Below are 27,745 nucleotides of genomic sequence, written 5' to 3'. Positions count from 1 at the left end.
TGGAATGGAAAGCCCAAAACAGGACATGATATTCCCAACGCAGTCTCACAAGTGCTGAATAGAAGATAACAGGTTCACAGGATAATTTAGGTTGGAAGGTACTTGGGGAGATTATCTTGTCCAACCACCTGCTCAAAGATGGGTCAAAGCCCACCTCCCTGGTCCTGCTGCTGAGCTCTTTCTAAGGACACACTGCTGACTCATGCTCATCTCATCCACCCTTAGATATCTATAATGTAGATTTCTCTTTCTGAGCTAGGCACCAAAGGAAGCCTTTGAAAACAATGACCGAAGCAGGGGTCTGACACGTTTCAGATGTCTAGTCCAGCATGAGATGAATCACACCCAGCAATGCCTGCTTCCCTCTACTGACCGTAAAGGGAGACTAGGGTGACTAGTTCTGATATAAACATCCACATTGACAGTATTTACTTTTAGCCAGAATAATCCTGCCTCATAAATTTGTTCACATCCTCAGATTTTGCTGGAAGATGTTACACATTCGCATGTGTGTGTGCGTGTGTAATAGTGAGTGCCTGTAGGTTTCCTTTGAATGTGAAGAGAATACAGTTAATAAGGATATAGCTACAGAGAAATGCACTGAACTGGAGGTACCTGAAAGAGCTGAGTCACACTTCAATGGCAGATATTCTAGCAAATATCAACCCTAGTGGTTTCTGAAAGTTTGCTTTAAATATGTGCATAAGATTTTAATACTCTAGGTGGAATGAAGATCCTTTCTTTCTCTTTTTCTTCTTTCGTTTTCGTAATACTAACTCCATTTTCTAAGGGGAAATATAAAATTCTGTGTTGAAACAGCTAAGAGTACCAAATTCCGCATGCTACCCACGCTGAGATAATTCTTAATTCTGCTTTTTCTCAATGTGAGCTGAAAAAGTAATCAGCAAATCTGATGATTTTAGCTCCTGGTGAAAATGTCAGATAAAGTTCAACTCCTTTATAACAGAGCAACAATTTGGGAGGTCTTTAATTGTTTGTCCTGTAGACTAGGACAAGCATCATCTTTCAGTGAACATAATGGTTAAAAATTACATTAAACCTCCCATTTCTGAACAACAGCTCTCCTTCTGACCTCTCTGTAACCCTATTATTATTATGGTCTGTTATCCAATTTGAATCACAGATGAGTGTTGCACTTTTTAGATGCATGTTAAATAACCTGCCACTTTCTTCTGACTGAAGACAGACACACCATCTATGCAGGAAAATCCAGACAGATAAGGGAGAAAGCATCGCACCCCATTCCCAGAAACCAGACTAGACAAAGCAATGAGCACATCCTTTTAATAAGTATGTTTTGAAATGTTGAGAAACCATTGATCTTATCTCAAGAGCTGACCTTAGCCTCTTTTCATGTACTTTGCAGTAGCATCCTCAGAAGTCCACCACAAGTCTTCCTATTTGAGATGATATCACAGATGAGCAGCAGCCTGCATGCAGAAGGGACCAAGATAAGGATCTCTGAGCAACTGACTGTGTAAATACAAAAGAGAGAAGGGGTTTATTTACGCTGGTCAGTGCAAGCAGGAAAAAACAGTCTGGGAGAGAGAAAACAGGAGTCTTCTAAAGTCATTTTGAATTATGAGATTTATTAGCCTCTGCAATTATTAGTCTTTGAAAACTGGGGATATCCAGCTGCTTGAATCACAGGGCACAGCATACAGTATTGTGTGTAGGCGGTAGCAGAGGTCTGGTCTAAAGGTCTGATTCAATGAGAGGAAGTTTTCAAATCACCTGGTTGGGTCTTAGCATAGTATCGCAAAGCCTTCCTTCAGTGATGAAGTTTTCTGAAGAAATATCTCTCAGACAGGTCTCTCGAGAAGTTCTAGGAGATCCCTGGAGCAACAGCCTTCACGATGGAGATGGAAGCACAACCGGAGACTGGCCCATCACCCTAGGAGGTTTCAGAAGTGGGAACTCGTGTTCTTCAGTTGCGTCTGTCTATATCTTTCTGCATTCTTATGCTCCTCAAGTTCCGAAGCTGGCAGTCAGTTCCTCTCTTAGCTTCCTTTTTGTCTGCTAATTTAACTTTTGGCATTGCACGTAACTCTGACCACACTGGAATTTATACCAGGCCTGGGAGGATGAAGCTCCATGATCCTGAAGAGAGAAGTCTGGGGCTCAGAAACACAGTGAGATTTGTCCCAACAGCAGTACAGTCCCAGCACCCCCAGAGACAGGGAACAAGGATTACAGATAAACAATGGAAGGACGTGAGGCAGTGTTATGCTCTGACTGAAAAAATTAATGTCTCCAGATGTCCAGAGAGTCTTTCAAAGGATCATCAAAGACATCAAACATACATTATGTCTAAGCTGTACATGGACCATATCCTCCAGAAGCCTGACCAGTACTTTGGATCGTGCGTGTCTTGCTATCTGACTGCTGAGGAGTCACTAATACTACAGAAAAAAAACTACTCTGAAGCAAAAATGCTGTCATTAAGAGCAGTAACACAGCCCAGCCTTAGCTATTTTAAATAAGTGTCTTGTATTTTGGGCAGAATCAATAGTATGCAGCAGAGATTCAGCAAAAGAGGACCATTTTCTACTTGAGATGTGAGTGATTGAATAATAAATGCAGCCTGAGGATTCGAATTTATAGCCTGGTCTTATGGGAGCTTTTGAGCACTCCGTACCTTTGAAACAAGCCAGCAGTGTCTATGAGAGGTATGAAATGATACCTCTGGGTTGACCAGATGCTCAGGCTGAGAGTGAAATGCTTCAGCCCAGACAGCACCCGGGCAGACGTTCCTCACCGAGAGCTGTAAGCTTGTCCTGAGGACTCCTCCAGCCACCCAGCTTCCATCTGCCACTGAACCTGCTCACACTGTTCCTGCTCTGGGGCTTGTTGTTGCTTCCCCGCAGCCTCTCCGTCACAGTTCGGTTGGACAGCCACTAAACCTGGCCTAAATTCATTTTCAAGGTCACCACAACCACTCCATACACTACAATGCTGACTCCCAAAAGAAGATGTCCCTATGCATTACTTATTTTGTTGTCTCCTTTTACACCTTTGCATGGAAGTTGTAGGAAGCATCATATGTTTGCACAACAGGGGGAGGGAAGAAGGACGTTTAGCAGTAATGCAAAGATCAAGTAAGCATTTATCACAACAAAACGCCCTGCAGTTTCTTGCTACTCTTTCACACGTTCCCTGGCAGGAGCAAACAAAACATTAAACATCAGAGACTTCATTGTAGAAACTCAGGTCTTAAAAAAAAGTGTTGCAAATATACCATTTGTTCCCCAGATTTCACCGACCATTTCATGGTAGCCAAGAAAATGAATAAGCAAAAAACAGCAGCAGGAAACAGTTCCACAAACAACCCCAAAGCTTTTATGCCACCAGAGAAATTGGGACAGGCTAAATGTAACTTGGGGTGAAAGTCAGAGAAGTTGACACCAGGAAGAGGGGATGATAGGTATTTGATTTTAAAGAGTCTGGGAAGCAGGACAAAAAGGTGTTTGTTTGTGTCCTTTTATTTTTGTAAATACCTTAATCAGCATCAGAAATTTCTGCTGTTTGGAAATAAGCAAAATTTACCTGAGTAAAGTCTGGTTTGCCCACAACTTCCCTCTCTATAAGAAATGGTCTGCTTGAGGCTTTTATCAAGAAGCTTCCCTAGCAAATCAGCTGCTTCTCCTCAAAAAAGCAGCCGCAGAGCATTGCCAGGCATGTCTGATGGCTGAGACCACACAAAGACGCCGTTTATGCCTGCAGACTTGTTTGGGAGGTGGGGTGTTTTGCTAAGGTTTGTCTGAAGGCCATAGGAAATCTTAGCACAATTTGCCTTTGCTTTACACAGGTGCTTGTGCCTTGTGTACTAGAAGGAGACCAGGCACAGAAACAGAATTAGCCCATTTCCAGTTTTTCCTCCATGCAGTGGCCACGTTTGCTGTCCATGTGTCCCTCAAAGCATCCCAAGCCAGGCTTGAACCAGCAAAGCTGCTGAGTGAGCCAAGGGGACACTTCTCCATGCCCAGAGTAGTAAGAGCTGACTAACAGGCTTCTCCACTACAGCTCTTCTTTTAGCGGAGCTTTTCTGGTGCATGCCTGATTTCCAAGCTTTCTTAAGTTGTATAGACTTGCAATTAAATTTAATTCCATAAACACATGGAAATTGCTCAGCAAACTGGGATGCGTGCGCACATATCGGCATTCCAGTTTGGATGGGAGTAATTAGCAGCTCTCTACTTCTTTTCCTGCTCAGAATGAACAGGTTATAATCTTCACAAATTCATTTATTATTTGAGTTGTTGCCTGTGACAGACCATACTCTCTCCACTTGTGGCCCAGCACCTCACTCTCTTCCCAAGTACCCTACATAATGTCTTAGTTCTTTCCCGACTGATCGGATGTTATCGATGCCACTGACTTAATAAATAGAATCAGGTTTTCTGCTATGCCTGACTGTAAATGCAGTTTCCCTGACTGTTCTGCAGCACAGAGCTAGAGATTTCTCTTTCAGCAAACACTCCTGCTAGTAAATTGTTTGCCAAGATGTTTGTGTGCAAAAAGCACAAAGATGACTGTACGTCACAGCAAATGTGTTTAAAATTTCAAACAGGTTTGTTTATTTTTCCCAATATTTGTCTAGCTGTCTGATTTCCCTAAGCACTACATAAATTAGGTTAACTCTTACCCACTGAAAAATTCCATGCCAAATTCTCCTAAGGAGAGCTAGAGGTGGAATTTCTGGGTCATGTCACCCCCACCCTTCCATACACACCAGAAAAATGGTCCAACAAAATAATGCCTCTAATTTTCACCTTAAACAATATGTTATGGTAATATATATATGTATTCAATAATCTAAAATAACTTTTGTCACAGAAAGTGTTCTTTCTCCAGTTCTAATCCTGAGTCACGGTGTCACTCAGAGCATGAGATTTATCCAATATTTCAGTTATTACAGTCTTCAGCACAAGTAATTTTACCTTCGGTATGCTGCTCCCATCTCTACCTTTTCAAAACCCAAATTTTCAGTGTGTGCCAGTGTAGAAGCCCCAAACAAAACAAAAACCCTCTAATTCCCTGCACACAAAAATCAAAATGAAGATAATCATCTAGCACTGGCATCTCAGAAATACACCCCCACATTTTCCCTTGCCCTTGTCCCACACTGTGCTACCTTACCAGGCTCTGTAACTTGATTCCCAGTCACAGACTATGCAGAAATACAAACGGAAACAGAAGTGCAAAGAACATTCACTCCAAACCTCACACCATGCGAATAAATGCTGGTTGGTCAGACACAAGCTGCGTGCTTGGTGAGCAGCTTTGCTGTGTCATCCCAGTAAGGTGTTAAGAAGCCCATGTCCTAGGCCAGTATGATGCAGTCACTGGACACAGAGTCAAGAATAGGCCACAGGGGTCTTTAAGGGTTGCAGTCAGTGCAACAAAATCATGACAGGTTTGACAAAGAGAAGGTTGGAGTTGTTTCTTGTCTCCCCCACCTCTCTTCCTTCTCAAAGTCCACACAACAGATCAGCTTTCACCATGTCCACAGGAGGCAAAGCTCCAAGGCAGGACTGCAAAACACTCCATGGGCAGAACTGTAGAGCAGGAGACCTAAGTACATGCACAGAGAAGTCACATTTGTCCCCGGTACTACATTTACTGCGTGAACTGTGTCTTGCACATCTAGCAATGGTGTGTGTTACATTCAACAAGACCATCCCACCTGGTGGCTTAGTAGATGCTACCAACCACAAGCCTAGTCATGCTTGCACTCCCTGTTGTGTCTGTGGGTCCTCCTCAGTGATTGTGCTGGGATTCTGAGGGGGAACCAGTTCCTCCAACCAACATACACATGAGCAGATGCAATTTTTGTTCAATAACATGGACAGAGCAGTGAGAACATCAAGTCTAGCACAATTTAATGCTGGAAGGTTGTAACCTCTCCAGTAACACTGTAAAGAACATGGTGCATGCTGATTTCCACTGGTGAAAAAAGCAAGAATAAGTTAACTCAAAAATCCCCATGACTAAGTCAGGAAAGGAACTTGGAATATACTGAGGTTCAAGATGGCAATGACCAGAAGTTGCACCTTGGCAAGATCAGGTTGGGCCCTAGGAAACTTCTTAAGCAGGACAATAATACAGTCCTGGAACAATACATCTCTGTCATGCAGAGGGATGGTGGAGTCTTCATCCTTAGAGATGAAGTGTAAATCAGGCTACCCATGCCTTTGTCTGAGACCTTCAGGGGTCCCTTACAACCACCATTCCAATGATTCTGTGAAAACACAAACTAGAATTGAGAGCTGTATACAACCACTTGACTACTTGCAGAGTCTCATCCACTCTTATTTGACTGGAAGTTTATCCCTTGCCTACATGCTGCAGCATCATATTTAAATATTTCTCAGCCTTTCCTTCTTAAATTACTGACTGTGGTACCCACAAGCATTCTGTTCTTTGAAGGCTCCCTTCTGTCAGGCTGAAGCATCTTCTGGTTCCCTGTGTCAGAATAAGTACAACAGGGAGATAGGAAAAAGGGATGACCCCTTAGATAAGGTGAAAATGTAAAGCTGACACACTGAATGAAGTTTGTCATCAGGCGCTGCAGATGGACCTGACCTTCCCAAGTATAAGCTCTGCATTGCTACACACTGTAGCACATTTATGTCTTTAACCCAGAGCTCATAAATAATGTTAGATTCATCTCTGATTACACCCTAAATTTAATGCCAGAAAGGACTATCTGAACATTCTTTTCGGCTTCTGGAGTATCCCAGACTTCTACACTTAACTCAGCCACTCTCACAGAAGGACTACAAGCTTTTACTTAAGCAACTGCGTCTTCCAGAAAGACTTAATTCTTGAAGAAATAAAGAAGAACCATCTACTGTGCTCCTTGACAGCCAGCACCAATGTTTTTTCACTATCTCTTAGAAAATGTGCTCTGTGACCAGAACTTCTCTGACATCACCAATGCAGCTCTGGGTTCTTGTTCTATCTTCTTCTGCTAGATTATTCGGGTTCAGGATATTCAGTGTTTTTTCCTTAAGTAGGTTTACAGTACTGACCTCTTTTATTTTTTTCTTCGTAAAACAGATACTTAACTCTTTAAAATCTTCTACCCCATGAGCTTTTGTATACAGTTCTTGAATACTTTTTGTACCTTGATTGATTCCTCTGCACCCTCTCCAGGTATTCACATCATTTTTTAAATATGGAGAGAAGATCTGCTCCCAAATTCACTGTACCAGTCTCACCTTGTCATTGCCAGGTATAAAAATAGGACTGTGAGGTGCTTGAATTTGCTCATGTAGATTCCATTATGTCATCAGATGTATTTAACTTCTTCCCAGAGATACATTGGGAGGCAGTAGCCTTTACTTTGCATTAGCATTGATCTCACTACCAAAACAATTCAGAACCTTGTGCAGCAGCTCTGTCCACATTAATATTTGTTGTCTCACCAACGAATTTAAATATTCCAGTGCTTCTTATCTGAATGCTTCAGCAACAGTGATTCTACAACTGATTCATATTAGATGCTGAAGTGAAGCAGTATCACGCCTTGTGCCAGTCACTAGGAGGTGAACAAAACTGTCAATTTCTGTGGAAAACAGAGGAAGATACATTTGTGTTGCACAAGTAACAGAAGGAGATGGGGTAATGCTGCACAAGTAGTAAGTTTCTGTTACTTTGACCTTGCTGGAACTTCGCCGAACCATCTGATGGGGAGCGGTTGAGGGACCTGGGGCTGTTTAGCCTGGAGAAAAGGAGGCTGAGGGGAGACCTTATCACTGTCTACAACTACCTGAAAGGAGGTTGTAGCATGGAGGGGGTTGGTCTCTTCTCCCAGGTAACAGGATGGAGAGAAAAATCACAGAATGTTGGGGATTGGAAGGGACCTCAAAAGATCATCCAGTCCAATCCCCCTGACGGAGCAGGAACACTTAGATGAGGTTACACAGGAATGTGTCCAGGTGGGTTTTGAATGTCTCCAGAGAAGGAGACTCCACAACCCCCCTGGGCAGCCTGTTCCACTGTTCTGGCACCCTCACTGAGAAGAAGGTTCTTCTCAATTTTAAGTGGAACCTCCTGTGTTCCAGTTTGAACCCACTACCCCTTGTCCTACCATTGGTTGTCACCAAGAAGAGCCTGGCTCCATCCTCATGACACTCACCCTTTATATATTTGTAAACATTAATGAGGTCACCCCTCAGTCTCCTCTTATCCAAGCTAAAGAGCCCCAGCTCCCTCAGCCTTTCCTCATAAGGGAGATGCTCCACTCCCCCAGTCATCTTCATTGCTCTGCACTGGACTCTCTCCAGCAGTTCCCTGTCCTTCTTGAACTGAGGGGCCCAGAACTGGACACAATATTCCAAGTGTGGTCTCACCAGGGCAGAGTAGAGGGGCAGGAGAACCTCTCTCAACCTACTAACCACCCCCCTTCTAATACACCCCAGGATGCCATTGGCCTTCCTGGCCACAAGGGCACAGTGCTGGCTCATGGTCATCCTGCTGTCCACCAGGACCCCCAGGTCCCTTTCCCCTATGCTGCTCTCTGATAGGTCATTCCCCAATTTATACTGGAATCTGGGGTTGCCCAGGTGCAAGACTCTACACTTTCACTTGTGATATTTCACTAAATTATTCCCTGCCCAACTCTCCAGCCTGTCCAGGTCTCGCTGGATGGCAGCACAGCCTTCTGATGCGTCAGCCACTCTTCCCAGCTTGGTGTCATCAGCAAACTTGCTGATAGCACACTCTATTCCCTCATCCAAGTCACTGATGAATATATTAAATAATACTGCCCCCAGTACTTGGCCCTTGAGGCACTCCACTAGATACAGGTCTCCAACTGGACTCTGCCCCATTGACCATGACTCTCTGGCTTCTCCTCTTCAGCCAGTTCGCGGTCCACTTCACTACACAATCATCCAGTCCACACTTCTTCAGTTTAGCTATGAGAATGCTGTGGGAGACTGTGCCAAATGCTTTACTGAAGTCAAGGTAGACCACATTCACTACTCTGCCATCATCTATCCACCTCGTCATGTCCTCATGAAAGTCAATGAGGGTGGTCAAGCACGACTTCCCCTTGGTGAAGCCATGTTGACTGCCCCTAATGACCCTCTATCCTTCAGATGCCTTGAGATGGTATCAAGGGTAAGTTGTTCCATCACTTTCCCAGGGATGGAGGTGAGGCTGACCGGTCTATAGTTACCTGGGTCCTCCTTCTTGCCCTTTTGGAAGACTGGAGTGACATTTGCTTTCCTCCAGTCCTCAGGCACCTCTCCCATCTCCCAAGACTTGTCAAAGATGACGGAGAGTATTCCAGCAATGACCTCAGCCAGCTCCCTCAGCACCCGCAGGTGCATCCCATCTGGACCCATGGATTTATGGATGTCCAGATTGCCTAACTGCTCCCTAACCCAGTCCTCATCAACCGAGGCAAACTCCTCCATCGTCCTGCCTTCCTCTGGGGCCTCAGGACAGCCTCCAGCAGAGTAGACAGAGACAAAGGCGGCATTCAGTAACTCTGCCTTCTCTGTATCTTCTGTCACCAGGGCACACACCTTGTTCATCAGTGGGCCTACATTGCCTCTGGTGTTAGTTTTATCTGTCATGTATTTGAAAAAGCTCTTTCTGTTGTCTTTGACCCCTTTCGACAAGTTTACTTCTAAGGAGGCCTTAGCTTTCCTAGTTGCTTCCCTACAGCCTCTGACAACAGCCTTATATTCTCCCCAAGTGGCCAACCCCTCTTTCCATAATCTATTAACTCTCCTCTTCCACTTGAGCTTACCCAGCAGTTCCCTGTTTAACCACACAGCTCTGCTGGCTCCCTTCCTTGACTTCCTGCTTGTTGGGATGTTCTGATCTTGAGCCTGGTAGAAGCAGTCCCTAAACATTAACCCTAAACTGTAATGGGCTCCTTTACTTTCAAGCAGCCTTGCCCATGGGATTTCCCTTAGCAATTGTTTGAAAAAGCCAAAGTTTGCCATGCTGAAGTCCAGGGTTGCAGTTCTGCTTGCTATCCTGTTCCTGCCACATGAGATCCTGAACTTCATCATCTCATGGTTGCTGCAACCAAGGCAGCCCTCAACCTTTACTGCTTCAATCAGACTCTCCTTGTTAGTGAGGATGAGGTCCAGCAGTGCTCCTCTCCTAGTAGGCTCATCCACCATTCACATCAGAAAGTTATCTTCAATGCACTGGAGGAACCTCCTGGACTGTGGCTGGCTGAGTAGTCCTTCCAGCAAACATCAGGGAAGTTAAAATCACCCACAACAACCAGGGCCTGTGACTGTGAGGCTGCTCTCAGCTGTCTGTAGAAGGCTTCATCAACTTCCTCACCCTGATCTGGTGGCCTGTAATAGACACCCACAACCGTATCACCCCTGCCAGCCTGCTCCTTAATTCTCACCCATAGACTCCCAACTTGAGCCCCAGACTCTTTTACCATCTGTCCTAAGGCCTTGAAATCTTTCTACATCCCTCTCAGACTGCAGGATGCAGCTACCCCCCCACCTGTCTGTAAGATCAGCAGTGGGTAGTAATCTGTCGGGTGCACCAAGCTGGGGAGCGCCCTGCTGATGTCTCTGATCTGGGCTCCAGGTACACTACAAACTTCCCTACAATGAGGGTCAAGTCTGCATATTGGGCCCTCTGTGCCTCTCAGAAGGGAACTGCCTACTACAATTACCCTTATTTCTTTCTTATCTGAGGCAGTCTTGAGGTGTGGAATCAACTGCCTCTTTCTATGTGACCTCATAGGTGGGCCTTGCACCGCATACTCACCCACCTCTTCTTCAAGATCCAGGGCCTCGAACTTATTATGGAGGGGTACCTGGGGAAGCAAAGCAGGTAAGGAGGGGGGTTGCCTGTGGCACCAAACTGGAAGTCTCTTCCAACGCTCATCTTTTTGGTCCCCTACCTCTGCCCAACAGCGCCAGTGCAGGGGCTGTCTCATGTCTTTCCCCTCCGGCTGACAGGGCAGGGAGTCCATCACCTTTTGGGGGGTATCCCCCTGGAGCCTGAGTGGCACACCAGGGACTTACTCCACCAGTCGATCTCCTTTTCACACTCCCTGACGGACCTCAGCATCCTAACCTCCTCAACTTTCACAACCATGCTGAGCAGACCTCACACCTGCTCACACCGGTGGGATGCTGGCCATCCTCCCCCAGCAGCAGCAGGCTCTGACACTCCCTGCAGCCGAGGACCTGAACAGCCACAGTTCAGGGCAGACAGTCGGTCTGAGTTGCTGTAGTCTTTTTGAGACAAGCTCTTTTTCTGGAGGAGACCATAGTCAGCGGCCACCTGGGGCACTGGTAATAGGTCAGAGGGTCTACCAAGCAAAAAGTGACAACCTCTGCACCGCACTACACAAGCTACCACTGCCACAGCATAGTTACTCAATCTCCCAGCCCTGGCTGGCCTCCCGGAGGCTTTTTCAAGGCGAGGGGTGGGGGTGTGATCGCCCTCCCCGCGGTAACGCCCACGCACGTCAGCTGCTCTCGCAAGGGCTGCCGGGAGCTGCCGGGTCTCGACATGGAAGGTGCCGATTTCAGAGAAAACAAAAGAAAATTAAAAAAAAAAAAAAAAGGGCTTCTCTCTACCTCGAGATTTCGCTCAATCGGGAGCGGCCGAGCTGGCTCCGATCAGCTGCTCTCAGGAACTGAGTGCTAGTGTCGAGTTACAACGGCTTTTAAATCACCCCCCCCAAGCTGTGTCAGGGAAGGTTCAGATTGGACATTAGGGAAAACGTTATTCCCGGAAAGGGTTGTGAGGCATTGGAACAGGCTGCCCAGGGAAGTGGTGGAGTCACCATCCCTGGAGGGGTTGAAACAACACATAGATGAGGTTCTTAGGGACATGGTTTAGAGGTGGACTTGACAGTGCTAGGTTAACAGTTAGACTCAATTATCTTCGGGGTTTTTTCCAAACAAAATGATCTAATTATTCAGTGTTGTTTCTCATGTCTTCTCCCTTTAGTCTGATTTGCCATCTCTCAAACACTGGTGGTACAGAATTCACATTAAGTGTTGTAGGAAGAGTGACACCACCACATCAGATTTGCTCCCTTGTTCAGCAGTTCTCAGTATGCCCTGTTATGGTTCTTCACTCCTCATGCAAAGGGGCTGAAAAGTTCAGTCACTTCTGAGTAGTGTTGACAGGATTGAATTAGAGCAAGGTATGCTCACTAGATCTGCACAGATATTCTTAATATTAAATGTGGTTTAGACAGCTGGCAGGCCTTTCAAACTGATGCCGTTTCAGGGTAGCAACACTAGCACAATCCAGGCACCTTCTCCATGGTATGAGAGGGAAGATGGCCTTCCTACATTTGCAAGGATCATGCAACATCTATCATGGAAGGCTAAAGTCAAGTCTCATTATTCTGAAATATATTTGTGAAGTTATTCCTTGGTCTCTACAAAACTGAGCCAGAGCTGAGCGCATTTATTCATTCATCTGTTAGAGGAACTGAGGCCTTCATGCACATTTGTTCAGAGATCCAACATTGCCAAGAAGAAAGAAAAATGTATATATTTCTCCATTTTCTCCTTCCTGATTTTATTTTTGCCCTAAAATTCATAAATCCTGACTGAGTTCTCTCTCACAGCCAGTACATCACTTGGACATTTAATTAATAACTCTTTGGATTAACTGCTTGCGTTAATGCCACAGCTTACATGCTTAGTATTTAGTGGTCCCTTGAGGATCTCTATGTTCCTTCTCAGCTATCTCATAAATCACTTGTCCATGGAGTGGAGTTGGGTGGCTTAGGAAAATGCTAATGCAACACGAAGATTTCAGATTAGGTTACTGCTTCAAAAGAGATGAAATTAGGAGTCTATCTGGTCATTCAGGTTACCCGAAAAATACTGCCATTTGGCAGGGATCAGGAAGTTATTTTAATCTATACAGCTTTCTGCTCTTTTCTCAGCTTCAGTTCTTCAGCTCTTCATTGTAAACTTATTTATTTGTTTGTTTGTTTGTTTATTAATTTAGTTTATTGTTTTAATATAACAGAGACATAACACACAAAAGTTGGCCCGTGCATGAGCTATCACATATTCTTGAGAGCACTGACCAATGAGTAAAACTGATGAAGACAAAACATCTTCAGTTCTGGTGTAGGCCAGGAACTAGGAAATTGCCCTTCCTAGTGACAGGCCATGGTCTTTGTATTGGCTTGCACACTGCCATGTCTTGGGACTGGAGTGGGCTGGTTTGATGTAGTATCCTGCCACCAGCTCATACTCACTGGGGAAGTGATGCTGCCGTTATTAATATCTTTGAGGGGCTGTGAAACAGCAGCACAAACAAAACAACATCTAAAGGGGAATTTTCAATTAACCACCTGCTAAAGGCAGAATAGTAGCATGAGATCATACACTTCGCCAACTTTTTCCAAAAAGGACCTGGTTTAATGTGCTTCTCCAACAAACAAATGATGAAAAGGATGCACAACTTTGGCACAGAATATCAAGTTAATGCATCTCGTGCTCTGGTGGCTAACTGTAGACCAGAAGCAATGAGCAGAAGGGACTCCCCAGAGAGGCAAGGCAGGACCAAATACCCCGGATTCATAACAACAGCCCAGCAAGGGAGCAGGGCTGCTGGGAGACGGGGACGAGCTGAGGGCGGCTGGGACTCAAGGGTCACTTGCTGCCAGTGTCCCTGCATCACAAACGTTGCCACAGCTGAGTGCTGGTGACGCCACAGCCGGTGAAAGGGTGACAGCCCCGTGTCATGCCTGCATCACAAACGCCAGCCCCATACACAGGTGGGGCTGAGCGAGGCTGGGCGGCACTTTGCCTGCGACCTGCCAGGTGAAGAGAGAGGCTCTTGAGCTGAGAAGGAAGAGCAAGTGGACTGCGAGTTGGGTCCAGCTGCTCCTCCTCAAGCTCTCCTTGGCTCTCTCTGGCACTCTACAGGCATGTCTGTCCAGCTCTGGGAAATGAGCTGGTTCCTCAGCCAAGAGGCCTTTGTCGCCTTCTTGGCTTTGCTGTGGTTGCTGCTGGTGCTGCTTCTCTTTCGCCTCATGCTGATCCTGGCCAAACCCCAGGTAGGAGTCAGTGCTGGGGCTGAAGTGGAGCCCTGGCCAACAGGGTGGGGGGTCAGCAGGGTCCCGGGAGCATCCCCAGGGATGGGCTGGAGGAGCCCAGCCTGGCAGGAGAGGCCGTTTCCCAGCCGGGCCCTGGCCAGCCTGGGCCAGCAGCCTTGGGATGGGAACAGGTCTCCCCGTGTGGGCTTTGGTTTTATGCTGGTGCCGCTGAGGTGGCGGGGAATGTTCATCTCACCCACTGCTTTTTCTGTGCCTGTGTAGGAAGGGAGACCGAAGAAGCACCAGCACAGAGACAACAGGGGGGATGTCAGAGGTGAGCAGACCCTGGGCAAGGGCAGGTGCCCTGCAAAGACACCCCCTGGCCCCACGAGCCCACTGCCCCATCAGGGGATGCACCATCTGCTCACTCTGTCTCCTCTACCTGCAGCATTTGTCCTCCCGGAGACTTCACGGCCCTCCAGGACACAGTAAGTGGAGCTGTCCCCAGAGGAGTGTGACAGCCCCCTCTGGTGTCCCCCCACCGTGATAGGTCCCACTAACACTGTCCTCTGCCCACCTGCAGCTGCTGTGTACATCCAGACATGGATCCCATACATGAAATAGCCGATCAGTTCAACAGGGCAGTCGAGAACCTAACAAGATACCTGGACAAGTGAGGCCACTAAGGAGAAGATGGGGATGAGGATGAGGATGGGGTTGGGGATGGGGATGGGGATGGGGCCAGGGACATGGCTGGGGGAACTACTTGAGGAAGATGTAGAGAAATTGATGGGCCTAAAACATAAGTGATGATGACCTTACGGAAAGATTCACCTCCATGGCATGGAGCTGACAGTCTCCCCACATTGTCCTTGGTCAGAGGGAGATTTTGTGTCCAGCAGGCAGGAACGGGGCTTTGGACACACACTGGGTGGGACCCCACGTCCATGATGCCTCCTGCTGCCTCCTTCAGAGCAGGAGGGAGAGCCCCAGGGTGCTGGGGAGAGTTAGGGGCTCAGGCTTTCCTTACTGCTCCTCCTCACACAGGCTCAGCTGTGAGACACCTGATGGCAGTGAGAGCTCCTGGGCCACCATGAGAGACAGTGAAGTCGGTTCCTCTTCAAGGGCCTCTTCAAGGGCCTCTCTGTGCCCTTCAAGAGAAGATGCCCAAAGTTCCATCATGACCAGCACAGCCAGTTCCTCTGCAGAGGTGCCTCTGGCCCCTTCAAGAGAAGACCCTCTGTCTTGCACCATGACGAATGAAGCCAACTCCTCTACAGAGCTGTGTCTGTCACCTTTGAGTGAAGAATCCCGGACTTCCGCCACAGCGAGCAATCTTGGCTCCTTCTCACTGGCTTCTGCCCTCACTCCTGTGGATGAAGCAGACATGGCTCATGCCTCCAGTGTCCATCCTGGCCTGGGGCATCCCAGAACAAACCTTGAGGAGCAGCCTGGCCCAGAAACTTTCCCATCCTGTGAGGAAGACCTGGCCATCTGCCTTGAGGCCAGTAGTGTGCAGCAGGAACAGCAAGATCTGCAGATCCTGATGGGTGCTCCCACTCCACCTCCAGAGGTTCCTGAGGCCCGCTCCAGGGAAATGGAGATGCCTCTTACACGCCACAAAGACCTGGACACCTTGGAGAGCCTCATCCCAGAATCCAAACACGAGCAGGAACTGGGCCTGCCAGCCAATGTGGGTGACACTCCACAGACTGTTCCAGCCTCTGCTGCTCCAAAACATCAGCGACCAGAAAAGCAAGAAGTGGTGGTGGTTCCCATTGTGCAGGACCTGTTCTTCCTGAAAAAAAATATGAAAGGCAGACTAGAGCATCATATTTGCAAAATGAAGATACAGAGGCACTACGGGCTGCAAAAGAAGATCCTGGAATGCGAGGAGAGCTTTGAAAAGCTCATTTTGAGATAAACGCCTCTCAGCCTTTCCTTCTCCAGGCGCACTCTGGGCCCCATGCATCACTGGGACACGCACGCTCAGATGTGGCACCGATGGGAAGAAGCAGGGCCCTGGGATGCACCACCCTTCACCTTCTGACCAGGCACAGCGGGTGTTGCCACCAAGCGATGGACATTTCCTGTTGAAGAACAGCCTGTGTGTTTTGATTTCCTGAGGTCATATAGCTGATCTAAATAAAAATAAAAAAAAAAAAAAAACAAATAAGATGTGGGCCCCAGCAGTCTTTCTATGACCTGAGTCATTCTTACTTCATGCTATGGAGGGTTTGGAGGTGGCTGAAACAAATGATACTTGGATCTGCCAAGGAGAAGGGAAACACAACGCAGCTTTCCAAGAGAAGTAACATATCAAGACAGAAAAGAAAGTTTACAATCCCTTTTCTCTCAAGGAGAAACCAAAGGCTGTGGGCTGAAAATCTGAACTGGTTGTAGAGGTTTCTGTCCCTCAGATCTGTCAGGACCACTGCGCACACAGGGCCTTCCTCAGTTCTGTCAGGAGGATGCAGGTTTAAAAAAATGCAGATTGAGAACTTTTAGGCTGACAGGAATCATTGATAGGACTAGGCTAAGGACCATGTCCACATGAAATAACACCTGCAGATCTGAGGAGGTAGGAAGTCAAAAATTCTCACCCAAGCTCTGCCAAGAGGAAGCAGAAATGGACTGGGGCAGTAACTTCAAAACACAGTTCAGCCACATCATTACAAGGGCTGACCCTGTCTGCCTGAGGCTGTGCTATCACCTGAAAGGCCCAAGCTGGGCGCAGGCAAACTGCTACACTACATTGAGCAGTGTACAAGTTATTCTGCCTGGAGGTGGCAGGTGAGAGTCCCCTCAGGAGCTGGGCTGCCTGGCTGCTTTTGCAATGTGGTGAAGCAGCTGGTCTGCTCTTGGTTCCAGGAGGAGCTTGTGGGTTCTACACAGTGTTGGACAGGGACACTCTGTTAGTCCTACACCCCAAAAAACAACGTGGCAGTCACAGCAGCTGAAATTGCACAACAGCACATCCACCCCTGCCTGCATCATCCCTCCCTGGCTAACCCAGGTCATCAGTGTCTAAGCTGGTCCTGCTGTGAGCTCCTGGTTTGCATCCTTTGTCCCAGGAGTTCGTTTCCAACATAAGCAGTTGATCCTACTAAGTTTAACACAGGCAGCATCTCCTGGGTTCCCTGAGCTGCCAAACAGCCTTGCTGCTCTATCCAGTCAGGAGACCCTGCAGACATCGATGGAAAGGGGAAGGGCCCCAGGACACAAGGAGATGTGCACAGTCATTCCCCTTCCGACCAGGCACAGCAGGCACTGCCACAGAGCAAGGGAGATACCCAGGAGCAATCAGGCCAGGTGTCTGAGAGCCCCAGCATCTCTGATGGGGAAATGGGGACACGAGAATTACTCTTCATGAAGAGTTTCCCCATGGGACAAGCAGACCCCTCCGTGGAAGACCACAGCAGCTCCAATGAGGATGTGGGGACACCGGGGCTGCCGTTAGACTTGGAAGCTTCTCCTCCAAGCAGAAGTTCCCCAATGACACAATGCTCCTCCTATGAGGAGAAACACCTGACGGCAGCAAGAAAGCCACTGAAGACGTGCAGAACCAGCTGCTGGCTTTCCAGCTGGCACAGTCCCCAGGCAATGTGGGGAGCCAAATGACAGATCAAGCAGCAGAGCACCCCAGTGACTTGCAGAGCTGTGGCCATAGGGGAGCAGAGAAGGACAAAGAAAGCACCCAGGACACAGCGGGCTCCAGCAGTCTCTGCTCCAAGCCCAGCAAAGCCCGACGCCGCAGCCTGTCTGGAAGGGAAGGTTCCCACACTTGGGCTCCATCTGATGCTCCTGTCCCGCAAGCAGGAAGGGAAGGGACAGTAGAAGACAGCCTTCCACCCGAGGACAGGGCCAAGAGGCAGGAGGGCCAGAAGAGAGCTGCTGCCGCCCAGCAACCACAGCAGGTGCATGCATGTAGGTACACCACAGGGGAGGTGACTGTGCTTGAGAATGGGAGTCTTCTGCCACACTGTGCTCCCACCACAGTTGCGCTGCCGTGACAGCATCCAGACACAGGAGTCCTGGGGCGCAGACACCTCCTCTGCCAGGCAGCAGCTGCTGGGTGCTCAGCCTCATCCTCATTTGCTGCCATGGTGCCTGCACCAAGCTCGCAGGGCCAGGGGAGGCCCAATTTGGCAGCAGCAGAAAGGAGAGCAGAGCTGAGGAGCCCCAAGCGAAGAGGACAACGGGGATGGCAAGCAGAGCCTCACTGAGGGCACCAGGCTCTTTGGGTGCCTGACCGTGCTCTTCCCCAGTCAGGTGTCCAGAGGCAGAGCGCCCAGCGGGGCACGGACCCAGAGAGCAGCACATCTCTGCCAGGCCTTATGAGGCAGACAAAACTCTCCCAATAAACTTGTTTCTCTTGGAGTGAACTCACAGGAGTCTCTTCTTTCCTGATGTATTCAGTTCATGAATTACAGAGTTGTGCGCCAGAAACTTCATGGATAGAGTGTTGAATCAGTGTTTTCACTTTAGACTACCCTGTGTAAAGGGGATTGAGCTTTTCTTCGCCATTTTTGCTTGTTTTCTTTCCTAATGAGCTCATAAAGTAATTTTTTATTCAAGTATTACATTGCCCTGTAAAACTGAGAGATTCAAACAGACTGTGACAGGACATTGGAAGACCAGAGATGACACTGAACAACAGGTGCTGTAGGAATGACCCATGACAATCAAAATGCATCTTTTTTTTTATTGCCTTTCAATGAATACCTTGCAGTCCTCTTGAAAATGCCTTTGGTCCTGTGCCGTGAGCCACGGAGCAGCTCCAATAACGCCTTTCCATGCAATGTGGAACAGAGCCCGTCGGGGATGCCGGCAGCCAATGCCCAAGGAAGATGCCCTCATAGCCGGGGTGCCACTGCTTCTCTTCCCTCCCTGTATGGGCAAGTCAGGCAGCAGCTCTATTGGCAGCTTTTGTAGAGAGGACCACGATGGCCCTTCAGGTTCCTAAGGAGAGGGACCTCCTCTCCTTAGCAGAAGGACTGGTCTTCTGCTTCAGACTTCCAGAGATAGCATGGTCTTCCATCTGCCTGGAAGTACCCTGCACACCAAGGCTGAGATTTTGGGCTGGGAGCAGTGCAGGTCTGCAGAGGAGGAAGAGGAGGGGAGTAGGAACTCCAAGCTGACAGGAGACAGCAGTGAGGACTGGCAGAGCCAGGGAGGCAGGAGAGGCAGGGCCTGGCACCCAGGGCCTGTCCCAAAGCCACAGCAAGGGAGCAGGGCAGGCATGGGGCTGGTGGGGGCAACCCCAGCCACAGAAACTGGACACCACCCTGGGGACGGGGACGAGCTGAGGCTGGGTGGGACTCAAGAGGACCAGCAGGCAGTTCATGGAGTGTCGGAGGGGCAGTGCAGGTCGGGACCTGGAATTTGGCCCTTTCCAGTGAGAGGCCAGAGGCTTCGTATGGCCCTGCACAGGGACAGGTCTCAGGACAGGGTGGGCTGGCCAAGGTCCAGATGAGCTGAGCTTGCTCCAGCTGTGCTGCCATTGTCCAATACTCGGGTGACTGTCACCTCTCTCGGTTCAGCTCAGCTTGGAGAGGGTCACTTGCTGCCAGTGTCCCTGCATCACAAACGTTGCCACAGCTGAGTGCTGGTGACGCCACAGTTGGTGAAAGGGTGACAGCCCCGTGTCATGCTTGCATCACAAACGCCAGCCCCATACGTAGGTGGGGCTGAGCGAGGCTGGGCGGCACTTTGCCTGCGACCTGCCAGGTGAAGAGAGAGGCTCTTGAGCTGAGAAGGAAGAGCAAGTGGACTGTGAGTTGGGTCCGGCTGCTCCTCCTCAAGCTCTCCTTGGCTCTCTCTGGCACTCTACAGGCATGTCTGTCCAGCTCTGGGAAATGAGCTGGTTCCTCAGCCAAGAGGCCTTTGTCGCCTTCTTGGCTTTGCTGTGGTTGCTGCTGGTGCTGCTTCTCTTTCGCCTCATGCTGATCCTGGCCAGGCCCCAGGTAGCAGTCAGTGCTGGGGCTGAGTGGAGCCCTGGCCAACAGGGTGGGGGGTCAGCAGGGTCCCGGGAGCATCCCCAGGGGTGGGCTGGAGGAGCCCAGCCTGGCAGGAGAGGCCGTTTCCCAGCCGGGCCCTGGCCAGCCTGGGCCAGCAGCCTTGGGATGGGAACAGGTCTCCCCGTGTGGGCTTTGGTTTTATGTTGGTGCCGCTGAGGTGGCGGGGAATGTTCATCTCACCCACTGCTTTTTCTGTGCCTGTGTAGGAAGGGAGACCGAAGAAGCACCAGCACAGAGACAACAGGGGGGATGTCAGAGGTGAGCAGACCCTGGGCAAGGGCAGGTGCCCTGCAAAGACACCCCCTGGCCCCACGAGCCCACTGCCCCATCAGGGGATGCACCATCTGCTCACTCTGTCTCCTCTACCTGCAGCATTTGTCCTCCCGGAGACTTCACGGCCCTCCAGGACACAGTAAGTGGAGCTGTCCCCAGAGGAGTGTGACAGCCCTCTCTTGTGTCCCCCCACCGTGATAGGTCCCACTAACACTGTCCTCTGCTCGTCTGCAGCTGCCGTGTACATCCAGACATGGATCCCATACATGAAATAGCCGATCAGTTCAACAGGGCAGTCGAGAACCTAACAAGATACCTGGACAAGTGAGGCCACTAAGGAGAAGATGGGGATGGGGATGGGGATGAGGATGAGGATGGGGATTGGGATGGGGATGGGGATGGGGATGGGGATGGGGCCAGGGACATGGCTGGGGGAACTACTTGAGAAAGATGTAGAGAAATTGATGGGCCTAAAACATAAGTGATGATGACCTTACGGAAAGATTCACCTCCGTGGCATGGAGCTGACAGTCTCCCCACATTGTCCTTGGTCAGAGGGAGATTTTGTGTCCAGCAGGCAGGAACGGGGCTTTGGACACACACTGGGTGGGACCCCACGTCCATGATGCCTCCTGCTGCCTCCTTCAGAGCAGGAGGGAGAGCCCCAGGGTGCTGGGGAGAGTTAGGGGCTCAGGCTTTCCTTACTGCTCCTCCTCACACAGGCTCAGCTGTGAGACACCTGATGGCAGTGAGAGCTCCTGGGCCACCATGAGAGACAGTGAAGTCGGTTCCTCTTCAAGGGCCTCTTCAAGGGCCTCTCTGTGCCCTTCAAGAGAAGATGCCCAAAGTTCCATCATGACCAGCACAGCCAGTTCCTCTGCAGAGGTGCCTCTGGCCCCTTCAAGAGAAGACCCTCTGTCTTGCACCATGACGAATGAAGCCAACTCCTCTACAGAGCTGTGTCTGTCACCTTTGAGTGAAGAATCCCGGACTTCCGCCACAGCGAGCAATCTTGGCTCCTTCTCACTGGCTTCTGCCCTCACTCCTGTGGATGAAGCAGACATGGCTCATGCCTCCAGTGTCCATCCTGGCCTGGGGCATCCCAGAACAAACCTTGAGGAGCAGCCTGGCCCAGAAACTTTCCCATCCTGTGAGGAAGACCTGGCCATCTGCCTTGAGGCCAGTAGTGTGCAGCAGGAACAGCAAGATCTGCAGATCCTGATGGGTGCTCCCACTCCACCTCCAGAGGTTCCTGAGGCCCGCTCCAGGGAAATGGAGATGCCTCTTACACGCCACAAAGACCTGGACACCTTGGAGAGCCTCATCCCAGAATCCAAACACGAGCAGGAACTGGGCCTGCCAGCCAATGTGGGTGACACTCCACAGACTGTTCCAGCCTCTGCTGCTCCAAAACATCAGCGACCAGAAAAGCAAGAAGTGATGGTGGTTCCCATTGTGCAGGACCTGTTCTTCCTGAAAAAAAATATGAAAAGCAGACTAGAGCGGCATATTTACAAAATGAAGATACAGAAGCGCTACGGGCTGCAAAAGAAGATCCTGGAATGCGAGGAGAGCTTTGAAAAGCTCATTTTGAGATAAACGCCTCTCAGCCTTTCCTTCTCCAGGCGCACTCTGGGCCCCGCCGCTCCCCCATGCATCACTGGGACACGCACGCTCAGATGTGGCACTGATGGGAAGAAGCAGGGCCCTGGGATGCACCACCCTTCACCTTCTGACCAGGCACAGCAGGCATTGCCGCCAAGCGATGGACATTTCCTGTTGAAGAACAGCCTGTGTGTTTTGATTTCCTGAGGTCATATAGCTGATCTAAATAAAAATAAAAAAATACAAGTAAGATGTGGGGCCCCAGCAGCTGGTCTGCTCTTGGTTCCAGAAGGAGCTTGTGGGTTCTACACAGTGTTGGACAGGGACACTCTGTTAGTCCTACACCCCAAAAAACAACGTGGCAGTCACAGCAGCTGAAATTGCACAACAGCACATCCACCCCTGCCTGCATCATCCCTCCCTGGCTAACCCAGGTCACCAGTGCCTGAGCTGGTCCTGCTGTGATCTCCTGGTTTGCATTCTTTGTCCCAGGAGTTCGTTTCCAACATAAGCAGTTGATCCCACTAAGTTTAACACAGGCAGCGTCTCCTGGGTTCCCTGAGCTGCCAAACAGCCTCGCTACTCTGTCCAACCCCGGCACCTCCTGGCAGGCCAGCAGAGGACAGTTGGTGACACTAGCACAATGGTCCCATTCCAGAAGGAAAAGTCTGTAGGGGCTGCTCATACAGAATGATCCTACTGTCCAGAAGCCGCAGGTGCATTTTCATCTCAGCCAGACAAATCCCTCTGGGACCCTGCCCGAAGCCTTACAAATCAGCCGCTTGCTCATTTTGGCTTGAAAGCATTTCTCGGAAGTGCAGAGCAAGGCCTGGCAAGATCTTTTGCTTAAGGGTCAGTTTCATTGCAGAGGAAGCATTTGTTCCAGTGGCCAGCCATGGGAGAAATATCCCACTGCAAGGGCTGGGCTGAGGGAACAGGCAGCTGCGCTGCTGCTGGGCAGAGCACTTGCACAGATAAAGGCTATATTGATAGCATTTAAGCTGTCACTACCTCTGGGTCTCTGGCAATAGAACGAGCTCTAGCAAGGAGGGCAAACAAGTCATGTCGGTCACCGGTACCTGTGGTTACATGTTCACAGGAAAGATCTGTCATGTGAGGGAAAGGCAGAACAGAGTACATCTGAGGTTGCTTACAAGCAGATGATCACAAGCTAATCATATCCAGATCATTTCTTGAAGCCAGATCTACCCATGTGCTTAGAATTGCATGGCATTCAGTGTGTGGCAGGAATTAGTTGAAATTCTTACATGTGATCAAACAGCAGCACCCAGTAAAATAGTCAGACCACCTGAAATGGGACATAGAAGCAGGATTAAGGATCTGACAGTCCCGTAAGAGAGAACAAACTCGGTCTTCTGCTAGAGGGACTCAACTGGGAAACTGGAGCATGCAGCCATGGTGTGGGTGTTACATCTCTCTCCAGCTCATTGAGCAAAGTCAGTCTGCTTTGCAGCTCTCTTCAAAAAAGGAGAGAAGTCTACCCTGCTCCCAGCCCTGTCCTCTCAAAGCCATCTACTTAAGCCTATAAGATACTGTGGAGAAGCTCTCTTGCATTGCATTCATACACCACACTAGTAGCTGGGGTAGGCTCCATCTGATCAAATGTACCCAATTCAGTCATCCAGGAATTCCTCCATGGCTTGTTTAGGATTGTTCCCCTCATCCTAAAGGAGACACGTAAACTGTTTTGTTCCCTGAATTGTTCCCTGAATCACCTGTTTCTCTCCATTGACAAGAAAGGAAACCCAGGGTGGTATCTCAGATCAGGTGAAAGGAATCAGATTCATTTTCGAGCTTTTCTAGTTCTCAGAATGTGAAGGTAGCAGAGGTTCACATTTCACAGAGACCAGAATGGTCATGAGAAGTTGCAACCCAAGAAATAAATGCCTAATGAGACAAAACTTTGCCATCAATTATGATTTAGCAAAACAGTCCACCCCCTTGGCAGGGAGACACAAATGGTGCATCTCATCTCTAGAGAAAGGAGAGAGAAAAAAGCAAAGGAGGAGGAGTCGTCTGCTGCGGGGCCCAAAGAGTCCATGCCAAGTGAGACAGATGACTTTCAGCCTTCAGCCACCCCATGGCATGGATGAAAGAAGTCCTGATCAAGCTCTGTCATGCTGATACGAGATACTTCATGTCACAGTGTGGCAAATATAAGGGGTTCTCCTACAGCTCTGAAAACTTGGCTGTGATTGATTGCTTGCAAAAGATGGAAGTGACTTTTCTCACAAAATCCTCCCCGGCCCCCCAGAAATGTCACTGCACCAGAAAAACACAGTTTGCTTCTAGAAGAATGACATGACTGAAAAACAAACACTTCACACTAAGACAAACCAGAAATATCCTTGGGCTGGCACACAAGGAACATGATGCCAAATGGGGACAGGATGGTGATGGATGTCATCGTGATCTGGCACCACTCTCACGCATTTGTGGTTTGCTACAGAAGGAACAAAAGCACAACACTTTCCTGGTGATTTAATCCCACTGTTGAATGAATAAGGACATCTTTCGTATTCTCAGGCTTTTAAGTATTTGCAAAAAATGTCAAAAGGGCAGGCTGACAATTGTGAGAAGAGGGCTGGCTTCAAAAGATGTTAGGAACAAGCAGGGAGTCTCTCCGGAATGCAAAAAAGGGACTTGCAGAGTCTGAACCACCACACACCAACATGGGCCAAACCTCGTAAACAAAGAGGCAAAAGGGAAAGAAAGGGTGTGGAGCAACATCTAAGGATAATGTAGGCAAAGCCTGAAAGTAAAAATAATATACTTTGTCATGTTTTAACCAGCATGTTTTGGTTTGTTGTGCGGAAAAGGCAAGATGGTGAAATGGGAATGAGCACAGGACTGGGGGGAAAAACATCTGTGGGGAAAAGAAGTCAAGGAGTGATGCACTTGAACCAGGAATGAAATTACCTCTATCCCAAATACTGCAGGTATGTATAGTGTACAGGAAAATAGGTCTGCCGGCAAGTTTATCTGAACAGGGATAGCTTTCTGTGTGGCATCCAGAGCTTTGCTTTCTCAGCCTAGGAAACCAGAGGCTAAAAAGGTTAGTTACTGCTTTCTATAAATACAGCAGGGAGGAAGGAAGGGGGAAGCAAACAGAGGAAAGGATCCATTTAACCTAAAGCACAGCATTGGCAGGAGAACAAATAGGTACAGACTGTCCACAAATATACTTAGGCTGAAAATTAGAAGGCTTCTTGCCTCTGAATTGATCAGAACCTCTTCCAAAGACAAAAAAATAACATTTCTTTGAAAACAGCATTTCAAGCTGAATTCTTTTGAAAGCTTCTAAAAGAGATTTCTGTGATAGCAGGGGAGTTCACTAGCAAGCTGAAAGGTCTCTTGTTTCTAAAACCAGCTCCCTAGATCCAGAATAGTTACAAGAAGGTGATTTAAAAATATTTGTTTTGCATGCTTAACTAGAAATCATTCAGCAGGCAATTATGCAAAACTACATTAGTCCCTTCATTGATTTCAGTTAAGTCAAGCCCTGTTTGTGAATCTCCAATTCACCTATCACTACTTCAGCTCCCTGAGAGCAAAGCAACGGGGAAAAGAGCCCCGCAGAGCTGACACAGAAATCCAACAAATGCATTTCTTCCCCAAGACTGTATGGGACAAGACAGAAAAAAAAAAGATCTGGCCTCCATATGCTCTACTGCAGAGCAGCAGAGCAGTTTTGGGAGTGCCATTGGCACCTTGGTGCCTGTGCAGAGTTACTCCAGTGCAGCTGGGATGCTTCAGGCTTACACCACACCTTATTCTGCAGTAACCTGACTGGGTGCAGAGTTCTGCTGGAGGTGGCCAGTGCTACCTGCTAGTCAGGTGCCCCCGGCTTCTGCCTGAATATCGATGCTGCATCGAGGTACACACAACAAAAGCAGAGAGGAACACATAACATATGCAAATCTTGGAAGCTGCAAATGACTTTCAACAAAACCACTAATGGTTAATTTGCAAAGTGGCAGCAGTCAGAAGGTAAAGAAAGCACCACATTTTTCTTGTGTTTGCCATGGAGCCCAAACTCTTTCCCAAGGCAGCAGCTTTGGAGGGGGATATAGCTGAGTATTTGGCACATGCACTAGTTTGGGCAGTAAGAGTTGTTAATAGTTTTTTGGGGAAAAGAAAAAAAAAAACAAACAAAAAAAAAACCAAAAAGTCCACTAAGCTTGCTCCCTGTTCCTTTCCAGACATTTTCACTGCCTCATCTGGGACTTTCCGTTATGATATAACATTTTGTGTGGCTCGTTCTGTGTTGAGATATTTCAGCACATTGTTCAAGACGCAGCACTTTGCCTTTAAAATAAATGCTGTGGTCTACTTTTCTGGAATTTTTCTTATAACGGTGACAGATGACTGACCAGGGCTAAGCTGATCCTCGCTTTCTCAGAGCATTCACATTTCTTAGATCTGTATAGTTTGAGACATGGTGGCATGTGGTTTGTACCTCCAGTCACGGACAGATATCCTGTTCTTTAGTAGAAATCAGAAATGCTTTTTCTTTACATGGGGATTTCCCTCAATTCTAAACACCACTGAAGCAAGGCCAGCATCAGGGCTTACTGTATGCAGCAGAAGCTGCAATTTGCACTGGAGCAGTTTCTCCTGCCACGTGAGATGCCACTGTCCTGATCTACACCAGCAGCCCATCCTCAGAGAGCTGCACCTTGTGCTGAGCATGGCGCTGGAGCTTGGATGAATCTGCAGCGTGAAAATCTGCAGCAAGAGACCCACCACAAACAGAGCTGCTTAGAGGATCTTGCCAAGGGGAAGCAGTGGGCAGAGCAGTCAGAACACCACTTCTTCAAGGAAAAAAAAAAATCAGGTTGGAACTTACTCCAGATCAGTTAAGGGTGTTCTGACCCTAACCTGGGTCCAGACTCATTTCCCTGTCTAAAGAAGCCAGACTGAGCTCTCTGAACCCACACACTGATGAAGCCCCGGTATCTAGAGACCTGGATTTACTGTAATCCCAGGCAATTCACCCACTGTCTGCCCTAGGCCAGAGCAGTTTTGGTGAAATAAATGCAGCAGCTAGAGCAGGTTGATCCTGTAGTGCTGTGAAGGGGCTGTCAAGGGAAAGTGAGGGCCACCAACAGCTTTTAGTCCTGGTCCTAGTAGTTTAGAAATTCATCTTGCTGGCCCTTAGGTATCCTAGAGTGGACTTCAACAGACCCTTTCTCGTTTGAATCCATCTAACCTGCCTGGATTTAAAGCCTTGAATATGATGTCTTATATCCCTTTCAAAAGCAGAAAACTTTCAGTTCCACTGACTTTAGGCTAGTTACTCACAAATCTGTATTTCTTTTTACCATCAAATCGAGATAGAGAACTACTTCAGAGCCATATCAGCATTTGAAAGAGCCTGAAGACTCTGAGCAGAAAGGATAAATTATCACCCTGAGTGAGAATTTTCGCTTTTGTAACTTTTAACAAACTTTACTGAATCAGATGCTCCAAATCTGTCTTATGTTTTACTGAAAGTTACTATTTCTTTTCCTGTAATTTCCTGATTTATTGTTATTGTCTATTTGCCTTTAACACACCAATCCAAAGGCTGTTTAATGTTGGAAGCACGCACAAGACTCCTCTCCACTCAAATGAAGTACTTTGTGTTTTGTTTAGAAATTCTGTGCAGCAGATTTCTGCTATTTCAGGTAGGATCATAAATGTCTCTGTGCTTATGCCTGGTGATAATTTGTTGTAACACTTAATTCACTGCTAGAAAGTGCTCAAAACAGAACAGATGAGCTTGGTATAACAGCCAACATACAGC

At 48.3% G+C, this 27,745-nt stretch overlaps 1 long non-coding RNA gene across 1 annotated transcript; it reads right to left on the bottom strand.

Annotated features, from left to right (window-relative positions):
- Window positions 1-1,291: 1,291 nt before the first annotated feature.
- On the bottom strand, window positions 1,292-11,658 carry LOC139827646 (uncharacterized). Its single transcript, XR_011738552.1, has 3 exons — window positions 11,604-11,658; window positions 10,783-10,831; window positions 1,292-2,121 (listed from the first exon to the last, which is right to left on the bottom strand). It is a non-coding gene; the product is annotated as an uncharacterized lncRNA (long non-coding RNA).
- Window positions 11,659-27,745: the final 16,087 nt, after the last annotated feature.

This window comes from Patagioenas fasciata, chromosome 3 (assembly GCF_037038585.1).
Source record: "Patagioenas fasciata isolate bPatFas1 chromosome 3, bPatFas1.hap1, whole genome shotgun sequence".
Taxonomy (NCBI): domain Eukaryota; kingdom Metazoa; phylum Chordata; class Aves; order Columbiformes; family Columbidae; genus Patagioenas; species Patagioenas fasciata.
The sequence above is the reverse complement of the archived record's forward strand: the minus strand, read 5'-3'. Positions and strand labels throughout refer to the sequence as shown.